At 37.9% G+C, this 16,464-nt stretch overlaps 2 long non-coding RNA genes across 2 annotated transcripts; both read left to right on the top strand.

Moving 5' to 3' along the window:
• Positions 1–469: 469 nt before the first annotated feature.
• Positions 470–2,529, top strand: LOC131402604 (uncharacterized). Its single transcript, XR_009218808.1, has 3 exons — positions 470–540; positions 1,074–1,176; positions 2,406–2,529. It is a non-coding gene; the product is annotated as an uncharacterized LOC131402604 (long non-coding RNA).
• Positions 2,530–8,403: 5,874 nt separating this feature from the next.
• Positions 8,404–15,890, top strand: LOC131402603 (uncharacterized). The gene is made up of 3 exons (XR_009218807.1): positions 8,404–8,765; positions 13,330–13,448; positions 15,741–15,890. It is a non-coding gene; the product is annotated as an uncharacterized LOC131402603 (long non-coding RNA).
• The last annotated feature ends 574 nt before the right edge of the window (positions 15,891–16,464 follow it).

Below are 16,464 nucleotides of genomic sequence, written 5' to 3'. Positions count from 1 at the left end.
TTTTATTGATTGCTCCCAGGGTTTGTGTGCTTCAGTGCTGTGTCCTTAGGTGGCAGTGAGAATGGTGGAGACTTGTGACTGGTCGGTTTTGCTAATGGCTAAGTTTAACCCAGACATTTGATTTTCTATTCCATGCGGTAAGTAAACAGTTTTGGTGTTTAATACACACACACCTTATTAAGAAAAATTTCCAATTAATAACATCTTAATAGAATTATCCCAGTTTATTTTAAGATACTCAGTTCTGTTGATTTTTGTCCTAGAAAATTGGAGATGAGCTGAAAGTGTTAAAAACTGTCTTTTATAGGTTATTTTATCTGATGCTAGTGCTCCTGGTGAAGGAGAACATAAAATTATAGATTACATTAGAAGACAAAGAGGAAAAAATCACTTATGAATATCTGATTGACAAGCCATTATATAGAAAATGGTAAAATGTGATATTCCTCTGGTATAAATATAATAAATATATGTTTTCTCCTCCTTTAGCTCAGCCTAACCATGACCCAAACACTCATCATTGCTTATGTGGAGCAGATGGTAAGTTTCTTCTTTGGAATTTGAGTCTCTTGGATTAAACCGTAGCAAGTTGATGAGTTGGTGTATAGTAATGAATTATTCATGATTGCCTGGAAATTCTAAAGTGCCTTGCTGATTTTATGTTTGAGAGGAAATTAGTACTGAGTTATTTAATCTGTGATTAATGTTTACCTATCTTTAATTTTTTTCTTACATTTTTCTACCTTTTAATATGGCTGCACATACCTTTAAAATGGACGAGTGTTGACTCCTGAGTGGTAGTCTACACTCTAGGCCCATGTATCTGGGGGACATCTTGTTGACTGAGAACTACTAGGAAGTTTTAGGCATTTTGACTTTGCTGCCTCTGTTTGTGTGCTCCTTTGGGCTTTTCTTTGTGTTGGTGTCTTGTGTTATGGTAATGTCTTATGTCTTTGGTTATGGTAAGGATCTTCTGAAAGTGCTCACTGTTCAGTGTTTTGTCATTGTTGATTGATAGCTGATCTCATTATGCTCGGCCTTGCTACATATGAACCCAACTTTACCATTATTAGAGAAGAATTCAAACCAAACAAACCCAAGCCATGTGCTCTTTGTAATCAGTTTGAACATGAAGTTAAGGACTGTGAAGGTTTGCCAAGAGAAAAGAAGGGAAAGGTAAGAAATTTGAGATGGTAGTTGCCTCATTTTTAAAAATTTTATTTTATTTTTTTTGTGATAAAATATATATAATACAAAATATACCATTTTAACTATTTTTAAGTGTATAATTGAACAGCATTAAATATATTCAGGTTGCTTCATTTTTAAAATAAAGAGAAGACTATTTTTGATTAGATTTTTTACCTACTTACTCTGTTCCCTCTCATAGAAATGTGTCTTTGAAAACTCTTTAAAGACACATTCAAAAGCATGCGTGTGCTCATTCTTTCTACTCTCCACTTTTTCTAACATAGCTTGTAAGTATACGAGGCTTAAGTCTCATAGGTAATAATGTCCATGGCACATGATTTGTTTGTACAAGTAATGTTTCAAATGGTTATTCTTAAAAGGAACTACAAATCAAATATATTAAACTTGTTGATACTTTAAACTTGTTGATACTTTTAAGTTACTCCTAGTTTCTGCATATTTTGGGTTCACTTGATTATATCCAGTCTCTAAAGAGGTTTCTATCTGTTTTAAGAATATAGTACCTCTTTAAAAGACATAGTGAGTGAAAAAAGCAGGTAAGAAGTATACTGTATGCTCACAGAGAAGGGTCTAGAGGCATACACATCAAAATACTGGTTGGCTATCCGTCAGAGATTGGCAAACTCCAGCCCTCTAGATTTGGCCTATGAGCTAAGAATGGTTTTTACTTTATTTTTTATTTTTTATTTTTAAAGGAAGATTAGCCGTGAGCTAACATCTGTGCCAGTCTTCCTCTATGTTATATGTGGGTTGCCACCACAGCACGGCTGACTAGTGGTGTAGGTCTACGCCTAGGATCCGAACCTGGGAACCCTGGCCGCTAAAGCGGAGCATGCCAAACTTAAGCACTATGCAGGGGGCCGGCCCTGGTTTTTATATTTTTAAAAGGTTGTAAAAACAAAATAAAACATGAAAGAATATGCAACTGAGACCCTGTGTGTCCCGCACAGGCTAAAATATATATATTTACTATCTGGCCCTTTGCAAAAAACATTTGCCGATCCCTGGTCTAGGTATGATTGGGATTATGGGTAATTTTTATTTTTAAAATGGTTTGGTGTGTTCTTTTTTTATTTAGTACTTGTAATATTAAAATGGATCTTGCTTTAAAAAAAGCTATAATGTTCGTTTGGCTGGAAACAAATTACAGGGTTTAGAGTAGACTTGTTTAATCTTCACTCCTTTTGTTGCAGCACGATGAACTTGCAGATAGTCTTCCTTGTGCAGAAGGAGAGTTTATCTTCCTTCGTCTTAGTGTTCTTCGTGAGGTATGTAGCAATAATCACTAGAATCAGCCCTCTAAAGCAGAGTGCCGTTTCATAGTTTTAATGGCAGCATTCCTTTTTGGTTGTAGTATTTGGAAAGAGAGCTCACCATGGCCAGCCTACCACTCACATTTGATGTCGAGAGGAGCATTGATGACTGGGTCTTCATGTGCTTCTTTGTGGGAAATGAGTTCCTTCCTCACCTGCTGTCGTTAGAGATTCGGTATGTGTGTTTGTGTGGGTTTTTAAACTACTGTTGTAGCCTTCTTGCTTACAGTGCGTACTGGTCCTAATACATAATGTTTGTTTCCTGGTGGCAGGGAAGGTGCAATTGACCGTTCAGTTAACATATACAAAAATGTGGTTCACAAAACTGGGGTAAGTTCATTCTTGAATAATTTCAAAACAGATGTATTTGCTTTTATAAGAAGATCATTTTACATGTATTTTATCACTTACAGGGTTACCTTACAGAAAGTGGTTATGTCAATCTGCAAAGAGTACAGATGATCATGTTAGCAGTTGGTGAAGTTGAGGATAGCATTTTTAAAAAGAGAAAGGATGATGAGGTAAAGTGTTTCTATTGCAGTAGCTAAATTGCTCCTCTCTCTAATAGGCTATGATGATCCTGTGATTGTACTTTTAACCTCTTTGAGTGCGTTGTTATATTATTATAGTGTATCAAACGCCAATGTAATCATGAGTGGCCAGTGCTTTGATTATTTTATAAAGGCTGTGATGCTTGCTGTGTGGAACTGTGTATTGCACACTGTGTGAATTGCACTGTAATTTTTTTCTCTCTTCATAATCTTGATTAACATAAAAATCCAAATACGTGTCTGATCAACAGGATGTGAAATGAGGGTTCCAAGACTGGAAGAATGCTGGGAATGAACTAGTGGATGCCATGTTTTATAGGAAAAGTTTATGCTGTGGAAGTCAGGTGAAGACCTAGGAACTCTGTACTCTGGTAGTGGAGTGTAGGGGCCTCTGGGTTAGATAGCATCAGTCTAGGCAGAGGGTTGCAGCTCTGAGTAAGCAATTAAACATAAAAGAAGGAAATAAAATAATAAAGCACTTGAAAATTGATGACATGTGATAGAGTGAGTGCTTAGGTAAGAAGTCCAGTCTGGCTTAGGCAGTTGGGAGTGTGGTTGGGCCGTTCATGAGACAGCAAGCAGTGGGAGTAGAGCAGGTTGGGGTGAGGACAAGGTAGAAATTGAGGTTCATTTTGGAGGTACTGAGTTGGAGGGGTCACAGGACACCTGAGAGGAGAAAAGTCCGTGAAGCAGTTAGATGGATATGTGTAAAGCTCAGGGCAGAAGTCTTTTGGAAGGAAATTTGAGAACATTAGCAGAATACTTCACCTCATGAGTGTGAAGTTGAAATCCCTGGAGCTTTGTATGGAGTTCAAGTGCCTCCAACAGAAACCTTAAGAAGCATGGAGGTTAAGGAGAAAGGGGAGTCAGTTCTAGAGAGGTGGGAGGAAATCCTTGAAGAGATGAGAAGCCACTGGTGCTGCCAGAGGCGTCAGAGTGAGATAGGCCCCTAGATCATGGCCAGGGTTTCAGAGGTCCTGAAGAGTTAGTGGGGTGGGGGGGCAGTAGCCTGGAGGCAGAGTAGGTTGCAGGGTGGTTGTGAAAGAGTGGCAAGGGAGGCAAGCAGTGGGTAAAATGAGCAGATAGTAGCTTTTTAGAAAGAGAGTGAAGGAAATCCTTTTAGAAACTGATTTTATAAAAAGTCACATGGCTATTTTGAGCAAATAGCAACATAATAATATTGCTACATTGCTTCATTATCTCCTAACAGATTAAAACATGTCATTGCATCTGACAAGATTTTATATTTTCTTCAGCTTTGTATGCTATAGCTAGTGATCTCTTTTTTAGAATCTTGGGTACCATTTTATATACCAGTGTGAGTAGACTGTAAGTGTTCTTTTTAAAGCCTTTGGTACTTGGTAATCTTCTGTGAAGGCAAGAATTTTTCACATGTAAAATTTAAATAGCATAACTGACTTTGTCTAGGATATCAAATGTCTATCAGGACAGCCATTTTTAACTAAGCCTTCAACAATTCTGGTGGCTCCACCTGACCTGCTGCCATTTATGCTTCAGAAAAAACTACACGTACGGTGTAGTACTTGGTGTAAAAGCCTCACGTTAGAACAGTCCTTTTATGTGGTTTTAGGTTACTCTGTACTATTAAGTATTGGTGATATTTGCCGTTAGAGTGGGATGTATGGGATTTGATAGATACCAGAGTGCTTCAGATTTGAGTAATAAAGTTTCCAGCTGGCCTGGCAGAGAGGGCATTTTAAAGCTTTGGATCGTTTTTGGTATCCCTGACATCATATGATGTTTGTCAGCATGGTTGGACATCGGGGAAATTTATGAACCCTCAGAAATTCAATATAATAGTATCTAGGTGTGTGTATTTTCCCAGGAAGTGTGTCTCCGGCTTTTGACAGACTTCCAAAGGAGTTCATAGCACACAAAAATTAAAGATCAGTAAAGTCCAACCAGGTGTACCTATTTTGCTTATGTGTAACTACCACCCTTAGAAATAGGTATTTAACTGACCAGCAGAATACGTGGTAAAAGAGGAATATATCAATATTTATTATTAAAATTGAGCAGTTAGGTCAGAAATATGATGCTTTTTATTTTATGAGCTTTGATGTTTGCCTTTTGTCTTGCAAATCTTCTTCATTTATTCAGCATATATTTATTAAGTGTTTACCGTGTGCCAAATAGTATTCTGAGTGTTACTGATACAACAAAAAACAAAAGAAAAAAGCAGACAAAAATTCCTGACCTCACGGAGCTGATATTCTTCCGCGGGAGATGGACAATAAACACAGAAACTGAGTAAAGTGTGTCATGTGTTAGAGAGTGATAAGTGCTGTGAAGAAAAAAGCAGATGAGGAAATATCTGGGAAGGTGGATGTGAGGACATTGCAGTTCTAGAAAAGATGACTAGAGAAGGCCTCACTGACAGATGACTTTGAAGGATATGAGGGAGTAATCATGCAGGTGTTTGCAGGAAGAGCATTTCAGACAGAAGGAATAGCCAGTGCAAAGGCTCTAGGGCAGGAGCTTCCCCAGGATGTTCACGGAACAGCAAGGAGCCAGTGTGGCAGGCACAGAGGAAGCAGAGGGAAAGTAGTAGGGGTAGGAGAGGAGGTCAGAAAGATGGTGGAGGGCCAGATCTGGTAGGACCCTATAGGTCGTTATAAGAACTTTAGCTTTCACTCTGCATCAGTGGAGGGTTTTGAGTATAAAAGTGACAAGATCTGACACATATTATAAAAGGATCACTCTAGCTGCCCTGTTGAGACTAACTGTATGGAGGCAAAGATAGAAACAGTGAGCCCAATTAGGCTCTTTTGCGATAATCCAAGGGAGCCAACGTGGTGGCAGTGGAGATTGATAAGAGGTAATTGGATTCTGAACATGTTTTGAAGGTAAAACTAGTGGATTTGGCTGGTGAATTAAATGCTAGGGGTGAGAGAAGGAAAGCTATTAAGAATGACTCCAAAGCATTTTGTCTGAGCAATTGAAAAATGGTCTGAGCTGCTGTGATAAAGAAGACTGGGAGGCACAAAGCTAGGGGTGGGGATGCCATTTGGGGCATGTGAAGTTTGTACACCCAAGTGGAGATGTTGAGTGGGGAGAGGTCCTGACTGGGGAGTCATCAGCACGTAGATGGTGTTTAAAGCCGTGAGACTAGATGATCACTCCCATGAGAGTGAGAGGTCCAAGTACTGGGTGAAGAGGAACGCCAGTATTAAGGTGTTGGGAAGTTGAGGAGTGAAGGCATTCAGCAAGAGTGAAAGAGGAGAACCAGGTGAGTGTAGTGTCCTGGAAGCCAAGTGAAGAGCACGGATCAAGAAGGAAGAGTCACGGTCAGATACGGACTGAAAACTGAATAATGGATTTCACAGTCTGTGGGTCATTGGTGAGCTAGATAAGTTTAAAAATGGGACAAAAGCTTGATTAAAGAAATTGGTGGTGTTGCTGTCTTAGGAGGTTTTAAGGTCGTCAGTCACCATGTATCCAGCATTCAGCCCCTCTCCTGGCAGAAAGCACAAAGTTCAGATCTCAATAGGGTGTTATATTGCAGGTGGCAGTACTGACTTGGAAGTGATGGAAGTGCAGCTGCTGGTAGAATGACAGTCAGTACAGGACCTGCTGGCCCCTGTTTCAGTCCACAGCAGCAGCCCTGGCCACCGTAGCTGTCGTCTCAGTGCCTTGATGCTCACAGAAACTTGGGCGTGGGAGGAGTGCTTTCTGGGGTAAAGGAGGCCTTTCAGTGGCCCAAAGTAAGTGGGGAGTTACTTATTTGTATCTTCTCCGTATTGGTGGGCTACTTGCTCCAGGGTAAAACAGAGGGTCTTTGTTATGACTCTTGCATTCTTTCCTGAAATGATATCAAAAACTATCTGAAAAAAATTAAGAGGAATAATTAAATTGTATCTAAACTCAATTTAGAATGCTCTCTGTCTATCTAAAGTTCTGATAAGCAGCACTTTGAACATATAGTCCATTGCCTAGTTTAATTAGTTACGTTTCTGGGGTCTTCCTTTAAAACTTTGTCTCCCAAATCATTCCTGGTAATGATTTTTGTGTAATTATTTGACAGAATATGTGGATTTTATACTTTTAGGACAGTTTTAGAAGACGACAGAAAGAAAAGAGAAAGAATGAAGGTGAGTTTCAATTAATTTCATCAGATTGGCAATAACATACATTTACAATTTGGGAGGAAGATAGCTTTTTATTCCTTATCCAGTAGTTTGTTAGGGACGTAATGTCTACCCAGCTGCCTCTTACCTGGAGAAAGAATGCTGGTGTCAGTTTTAAAGAAGTCCTTTCTAAGCTCTAGAGTCTGAGGGGATACACTTGATGGGCCAGAGGGGCCGGGTAGCACTTAGCTGTTTGAATTTTTTACGGTAATTGGGTATTGTTTTTGTAACAAAAATAGTTAGCTCTTTGTATCTTCTTGAAAGTTACTACACTCTGTCTATATCCTTGTCAGGTTACTCTTCATAGAAGACAACACTCGAAACTTTGTTGTTTCTCTGCTCAGAAATTACCAGTGACTCCTTAGTTCCCGCAGAATCCAGTTCTGTCTTAGTCTGGCGTGCAGAGCATACTATGATCTGGTCAAGTTCTCACCCTGCTTTCCCCAGTTGTCTTCTAAATATAGCAAGTCCCTCCTGACTCCGAGCATTGCCTTTGTTTGGTCCCTCTAAGTGGGTTTCTGACTTCACGGCTCCCTCCCATCTTACATTTTCCACGAGGCCTCCCTATTGCTTCTGCTTGTAATCCGGGTTGAGCAGTCATTTCTTTTAACTCGAGTGCTTCTCGCTTGTGATATTTGTTTTCTTAGTTAATTGCATAACACTTATAGTCACTTAACTTCTTAAGTTTTTGTTTTTCTTGTCTTCCTTACTGGATTTTAAACAAATGGAGTTTGGGGACTACCTTTTATTATTATATTTTATTAGAATCGAGCAATTTCAGGAACCTATAAGGGAGAAAAGTAGAGTTATTGATTGTTGCAGGTGGGTTCAAAACCACTTAGATCGGGAAGGGCATGTTTGATGTCTACCTTATATATTATTATTTTCTTTCAGTCATTGTCTGTTTAAAAAATATCTTTTATCAGTCAGCCATGACTGTCATCTACTGTAGCTATAATCATAGCTCTGACTAATTGGAAACAAAGAGTTAAATTCCATCAAGGTGAAGGGTAAATAGAAGTTGTATTTCCTAAGTATAAATCAAACTCTTGGCTTATTTTTTTACCTTAATAGTTATCTTTATTTGCCTAAAATTGTGTCTTGAATGCATTTTGAAATTGTAAGTGAACATAAGGGAATAACCTAATGAGATTTGAATAGCTTCTGTGTATCAGAAAAGTGTATTATATGTACTTTTATAGCAGAGTTATTAAATATTACAGACTATTGTTTACAGGGTAAGTTACCATCAAATCAAACTGTAGACAACCCTGTAATGTTAACGGAAATCCATTTCATCTTTAAAGAGCTTACAGCAGGGACTCTTTTCCATTGCCTTCATTTCTTCCTGTCATCTAACTGTGTTGTGATTTAATTTTAATTTCTACATTCATTTCCATTTATGTTAGAGAGATCAACCAGCTTTCACTCCTGGTGGAGTATTAACCCCTCATGCCTTGGGTTCAAGAAATTCACCAGGTTCTCAAGTAGCCAGTAATCCGAGACAAGCAGCCTATGAAATGAGGATGCAGAATAATTCTGTAAGTAACTTGTTTTTATGTAGCATTGAAGAGTGGTGACTTTCAGATGCCTCTTACAGTTGTGTGTGAATTTATCACTTAGCCTGGCGTTGTTTTGTTTTATAGTTTTTCTCAATTTCTTTTGCCTTGAGATATTTTTAACTCTGTTAAATCCTTATTAATATGAAAATATCTAAATGATGTGAAAGAAAAGAACATACATGTAAATGTGGATAGCTAAGTGGCTGCAGTGTTTCTCTAATGCAGTCGGGCCACAGTGCTTCCTGCTTCCCCAAAGGTACTGGGTGGTGATGGTGCTAGAAGCATGACAGGACATCCAAATGTCTCATAGCTAGAGCAAGAGAAGAGGGTGGTTTTACTGCCGTATTTCCCCTTTCCTCCCAGGGATCAGTTATGGGCATTTTGCAGAATAGTATTCTTCAGTTTGTCAAATACAGGTACTCCTCACTGTCTACACTCTCACTCTCCAACTCAGATGTGGAATATATCTGAATACATATTTTAAGGTAGCTCTCATTATCCAAATTTTTTTTGAAGCTCTTTTTTTGTTGCTGGGAAAGATTTGCCCTGAGCTAACATCTGTTGCCAGTCTTCCTCTTTTTTTCCCCCTCCTCAAAGCCCTAGTACATAGTTGTATATTCTTGTTATAAGTCCTTCTAGTTCTATGTGAGCCGCCACCTCAGCATGGCTACTGTCAGACAAGTGGTGTGGTTCTGCATCCGGGAACCGAACCTGGGCTGCCAAAGCGGAGCGCGCCAAACTTTTTTGTGAGGGAGATCAGCCCTGAGCTAATATCCGTGCTAATCCTCCTCTTTTTGCTGAGGAAGACCGGCTCTGAGCTAACATCTATTGCCAATCCTCCTCCTTTTTTTTTTTTTCCCCCAAAGCCCCGGTAGATAGTTGTATGTCATAGTTGCACATCCTTCTAGTGGCTGTATGTGGGACGCGGCCTCAGCACAGCCGGACAAGCGGTGCGTCAGTGCGCGCCTGGGATCCGAACCCGGGCCGCTAGTAGCGGAGCGCACGCACTTAACCGCTAAGCCACGGGGCCAGCCCTGAGCGCGCCGACCTTTAACCACTAGGCCATCAGGGCTGGCTCAGTTGCTCCCTATTTATAAACTCAGGAACTGAATGGATTTGCCTCGTGGTATTCCTCCTTATTTGAACGTTGTAATCCAGACTGCAGAAGCAAATCATCTCAGCCAGCAAGGCTGTGCTCTGTCCAGTAGCTTCCTGTAATGGCAGCAGACCATGAGCTCAGAGCACCCGGCAGGGCAGCAGCAGGGATAAGGGAACAGACCGTGAACTAATGTACACAGACAAAAGGTAATCAAAGCTATTGCTTATTTCAGGATAGTAGGCATGAGAGAAAGAGAGAGTGTTGTAGAGGGAGGAAAGATATTATATAAGGTACAGTATCCTATGTAAACTTTTGCTGTGATATATCCAAGGAAATTACCTAAGTTGGGACATTTAAATTTCATTATTCTAATAGTTATCCTATTGATGCTCAAATCCTTTATTACAAGGCAACCCTATATGTGAAATTTTTGCCATATCGTGAGACTGGTTGAATTTATAGTCCCATAAATTCACACTTAGAAGTTTTAGGACCTTAGATTTGGAATTTGGAAACAGATTTTGCATCTTCTGAGAGAAGCGGCTGGAGTTTCTGTTGTGTTTTTGTTCTGTTTTTGCTTTCTTGTCTTATTCCTTACACCATTAACAGAGTGGGATATGGAGAGTCAGTGAAAGGTTTTGCAGTGAGATGCTTGTGTAGAATGGAAAAAGCTGATGTCCATCATTTAAGATTATAGTGACTACCGTCCTCACAGAATGAACTGAGAGTGACTAGTATTGCTAAGACCACGTTGATGATAAAATGCTTTTTTCTTATTCTCAGGGAGGCAGGTAGGTTTAAACTTTGCCAGCTATGATTGCTTTGAGAAAGATTCCAATATTCAGGCTCCACAGGATTAGACTATATTGATTAATAATGTCTGCCATGGGAATGGGAATGGGGAGATTGGTGATTAGGTTGCTTATTTGATCCTGTCTTAATTCTCCTTGAGACCGTTCTTTCTACTGGAATCTTTGCATAGAGGAATTTTCATCTAGAATGTGTTGAATTTAAGGAAATCATGAAGCCAAATTACCAGTTTATTTAAAGGAAGGCTTTACAGTTATGGATTTTTGCTGTGTTGTTTTTTCTGAGCTGTTTGGGTGTGCTGGGCTCCAGTGCTTGACTGGTATCTACTGATGGTCAACATGGTTAATGTTTTATTAGATAGCTTCTGTTTCCTCATAAATATGTTTTTAAATTTTGCATTCTGAAGTGTAGTTTCATTATATTTGCGACCATTCTCAGTTTAATCAACTTTGATTGCAAAAACAGCTTTTTAAAAAGAAATTTGAATGAATTGGTATGACTCTGGTATGTTTAGGAAAAAATATTTCTGAATACTTTTGTTAGTAGAGATAGAGCAGAAAAGAGCAGCAGATCTTTAGCATTAAAGAGCAAACAACTTCTTTTCTTCTTTTCTTCCCTCGAAGGTATATTATTTTTGTTGTCTAAAGATAATTTATATCTTGTTTGTGAATTTGGGAAAGATTGCTTTGTTTACACCTTCTCTGTACTTAGATGATTGACAGGAATATCAGTCTCCTAATTTAATCCAAATGGATTAGTGTTGTTTAAAATCTAATAGGGACGACTTCCTGAATGGTTAACCGCCATGCGCCAGGCAGGCAGCTTTGATGGTTCACATATATTGTTTCATTTACTCCTTGCTATAACCTGTAAAGAGATAGAACAGTATCGTCCCTGTTTGAAGTTGAGGCTGACAGAGGTTAAATAAATTGCCCAAGGCCATACAGCTGGTAAAGATTGGACTTGGTATTTCAGACTCAGATGTGTCTGACTGAAAATACCCATCTCATTCTCCAAGTACAACAGTGCCTTCCTGGATTTATTTTTATTCTTTGTGGTTTTTTTTTTTTTTTTTGGTTTTTTTTGGTGAGGAAGATTGGCCCTAAGCTATCATCTGTTGCCAATCTTCCTCTTTTTGCTTGAGGAAGATTTGCCCTCAGCTAACATCTGTGCCCGTCTTCCTCTATTTTGTATATAGGTGGCTGCCAACGAGTGTTTTAGGTCTGTGCCCGGGAACTGAACCCGGGCCGCTGAAGCAGAGGGCCCCAAACTTAACCACTAGGCCACAGGGCTGGCCCCTGTTTTCTTTTTTCTTTTCTTTTTTTTTTTGATAGTATTAGCCATACAGTATCATGAATAAAATTGATATTATACATTTATTAAAGGAAAGTGTTGTGAGCTCTATGTGAAATATAGTTTTGCTTTGTTGTAACTTTTCTTGGCCTTTGGTGTGAACTACCTTCATGCTGAGGTTTTAGTTACAGTATCATTAAAATAGGCTCCTGAATTCTCGATTTAAAAATAACTTACTTGAAATATCTAATATACTGTGAATAACAGAAGAAAAACTTTACCATGAAAACATTTTCTGCCACTTAGGTTTTTGGTCATTTAACATTAAAGTTGCAGAACATTTTAATTTTTGTGTGTGTGTGTGTGTGTGTGTGTGTGTGTGTGTGTGTGAGAAAGTTTGGCTCTGAGCTAACGTCTGTTGTCAATCTTTCTCTTTTTGCCGAGGAAATTTGGCCCTAAGCTAACATCCATGCCCATCCTCCTCTATTTTGTATGTAGGATGCCACCACAGCATGACTTGCTGAGTGATGTGTAGGTGTGCGCCCGGGATCTGAACCTGTGAACCCTGGGCCGCTGAAGCGGAGTGTGTGAACTTAACCACTATGCCACCAAGCTGCCCCTAATTTTTTAGTTAAATATTAAAATACTTTAGGGTGCTACTATGTTCATTGAGTTAGGTACAAAGGGAAGATAATGGTAAATTTAAAGTGGTATCCAAGTCTTTGAAATAATAATAAAAGCTGCATTTTTCTAAGATGACTAATAGATTTTATTTGTACAATGAATTTTAAAACAGCATGTATAAAATAGTTTAACAGATATCTGGCGGAGTCTCATTAAACTGTTGCTTTCTAGAATGGTTGTACTAGGTTGAACCACTTACATCTAACTTTATTCTCACCAGCATTATTTTATGTATTAGTTTATATACATATATATATATTTTTCCCCTTACAGCTTTGTTAGTTAATTGGTGGAACGTGATCACAAATTCATAACACGAGGGAACCACCAAAGAAAAAAAATGTTCAAGTCCTATAATTAAAAAAAAAAAATCTATGAAATTAAGTTTTTCTTATTTCTTCTGAAGCAGTTTTTACCCTAATGTTCAAATTCTTTTGAGTCTAAGCGTAGGAGGCTTGGTACTATATTATTCTTTTTTGGAGAGGTGGAGTAGGCCAAGATCAGTCTTTATACTTTCTAAATATATTTACCATATCTATTTAATAGCTTTAAAAAAATGTATTACTGTGAAGCATGGTGGTAACAGTAGTTGGATGTAACTTCTTACGTGAAATGAATAATTAAATCCTTCCTCTGTAATGTCATAATTGTCTACAGAGTCCTTCAGTATCTCCTAATACGAGTTTCACTTCTGATGGCTCCCCGACTCCGATAGGAGGAATTAAGCAAAAAGCAGAAGACAGTGACAGTGAACCTGAACCAGAGGATAACGTCAGGTGAAGCCATTTTTTGGTAGCACTTTGTTAGCAAATTGCTGAAATAGACGCCGTCTAATTAATGCTGTTTAGCTTAGAGCAGCAGTGCCTTCAGATGCTTGCCTGTGATCTTTTTATCCACCAGTAATTAATGTGGAGGGTTAGGATAGTCAGTAAATTCCAGTGAGATGTGTAAGCTATAGCTGTTAAACCTAAGTATCTAGATTAGTATGCATGCTGGTTTTTGTCCTCCAAGCCCCTTTTCCCTCTGAGACCAGGCACTAGATCGGCTAGACATGAGGTGTTTAGCTCTATGTGATCTGAATGTTACTGTTATGAGATTAAATTTTCAAGCTGCTTAACCCAGAAAGTTCAGTTACATTTGGTTACTTGATATAGTTTGTTTTAATCATCTCAATTGAAAAGTTTCTTCTTTAAAATGAAATATGCAAAAAGCTTTCGGTTAAGAGAGAAATGTATTTTTAAAAACCACGAACTTGCATATGCACAACTATATTTCATGACAGAGAAGTTTCCCATTAGCTATATACTTAAAATTTATAATAGGAATATTGGATTCTTTAATTTATACAGAAGTTTGAGATCATTATATAATAAGATTAACAGCTTCTTGTGTGATTAAATCTGGATTTGAACCCTGGGCTCAAGTGCAAAGGGCCAACAACCTCAATAATTGTAACTCATTTAGAATTTTGCAAAATGATTTATTTCAAAGTTAAACAGTAGTGGTTCACAGCTCATGCTTCTTTTATAGGATGTGGATGATGTGTTTGTATTTATGATTAGAAACTTCAAAAGTGTGATGTCTGGTTCTGTATTTTCCCAACAACTTTTGATGTCAGATTCAGAGATCTGTGGTGACTTGTGATTGAGCATTTACCTGATCTGAGTTTTTATCCTCTGCTTCTGCAAGTCTTGGAGTATATTTTTTGTTTTACCATGTAGCCATCATGATCAATATAAGCTTAATAGTTAACTTGATTTTTTTAGTACTTTATTGTTTAATTTTGGTGCTGAAGATAATCAAAGTAGAATTGCTTCTATCAAGAAATGCTTGGAGTTCTTAGCATTTATTTCATTAATAGTTTCTGTAAAATAGTGATATTCAACATTATGGATAGAAGATATTTCTCCTAATTGATGTTCTGTAAATCTTTTGCGTGGGGGCAAAGTTAAAATTGGTATGGTGTAGGGGCCGGCACGGTGGCACAGCAGTTAAGTGTGCACACTCCGCTTCGGCGGCGTGGGGTTCGCAGGTTCAACCGCTTGTCAACCCATGCTGTGGTGGCATCCCCTATAAAGTAAAGGAAGATGGGCATGGATGTTAGCCTAGGGCCAATCTTCCACAGCAAAAAGGGGGAGGATTGGCATTGGATGTTAGCTCAGGGCTGATCATCCTCAAAAAAAAATGTAAATAAAAAAATTGATATGGTGTATTCTGAAACATGACTGCAATTAATTAGTAAGATCTGGCACATGGTAGAAAAGAGCCCTTAATGGAGAATCATCCTGACGTTCTTGATCGTTCTTGATTTTTTTTTAGTATTCTTTGGCATCTTTAAATCTTTCAGAGATTGAGAAATGAGTACTTAAAAAAATAAAGAAATATACTTTGAGTGAAAATGTGGTTTTTCACATTGTATTTTCAGTGATTAATGAAAATTTAGTGAATTGATGACCTCCTTCTAAGTTTTACCAGAACGTGTGTGTGTGTGTCCGTGTCCTTCACTTATGCCAACAACGCTTTGTTGAATGAGGGAGAAGGCCCAAGGATAGGGAGAGTAGGTATATACCTAATTTCTGCCTGGCTTCTAGATTATTCTTTTTTAAAAAAGTAATTTAGTTGACTTTCTTTGTGTAATTTAGATATACTTTAACAAACTGAGGAACTTGAACTATATAAAATATCTTCAGTATTTGCATCTTAAAATGTAGTTTTAGAATTGTTCTACAATCAAAAAAACATGTAAAACAGTATGAAAATCTGAGCAAACAAGTGTTGTGTATCTACTTTAATAAATGGTTATTCTCTTTTTTTTTTTACTGTAGTTTTGTAATGATCTTTCTAGAATCCGTGTTTAAGTTTTTAACGTTTAACTATCTTTAAGTTGATAATAAATCCTGTGAAAGTGGACTTTTTAGAAATAATTAAATGAAGCTATGTTAATATTCCTGTTTAACTCATTTACATTTTACCTGGATATTAAGTATAAATTGATTTGGATGATAAATTGGTAGCTAGTTACTGAAAGTGTATGAATGCAACATGAACTGGCTTTGCCTGATTTTTAGGCTTTGGGAAGCTGGTTGGAAGCAGCGGTACTACAAGAACAAATTTGACGTTGATGCAGCTGATGACAAATTCCGTTGTAAAATTGTACAGTCTTACGTTGAAGGGCTCTGCTGGGTTCTTCGATATTATTACCTGGTACAAAATGAATATTTTCCTCTAAATCTCTAGTTAATCATTTTAAGAAAATAGTTATTTCTATAATAGTGTGTGTTGTTGAGCTATATTCTGAAATTGAACCCAGACTCATATTTTCAAGCTTCCTATAAAGAAATTCATTACTTTAAATAAGATTTGTTTGTAAAGCCTTTGAAGCTCCTTAGGTGTTAATATATAAACGAAGCTAATTTTTGTTATGCTAAAGAATTTCAGCATTAAATACTGTGGTTGAGAGTACTTGGTCTTTAAAATTATTAAAGTTTATTGTTTTGTTTAGTTGGAATAAAAAATAACAGAGTAACTAATACACAGTCGCTAAATGGCTGAACAAAGGACAAAAGCCTGGAAAATAACTGGTAAGAATTTGAAAGGAATTTGAAGGATACCATTTCCTCCATATAGTGTAGTGATGTTACATGAAGTGCATTCTCATTGGAATAATCTGTATCTGACTTAAAGCTTTTGATAAATGAGATGTCAGATTGGTGAGAGATTAGGCGGACATATAGGGGATTGTAGCACTGATAATACCTGGTTTCGTGCTTGGGGAGTGAAGCAAATTTGATG

Source organism: Diceros bicornis, unplaced genomic scaffold (assembly GCF_020826845.1).
Source record: "Diceros bicornis minor isolate mBicDic1 unplaced genomic scaffold, mDicBic1.mat.cur scaffold_184_ctg1_multi, whole genome shotgun sequence".
NCBI lineage: Eukaryota > Metazoa > Chordata > Mammalia > Perissodactyla > Rhinocerotidae > Diceros > Diceros bicornis.
Note: the sequence above shows the minus strand (reverse complement) of the source record. Positions and strands in the feature narration are given on the sequence as shown.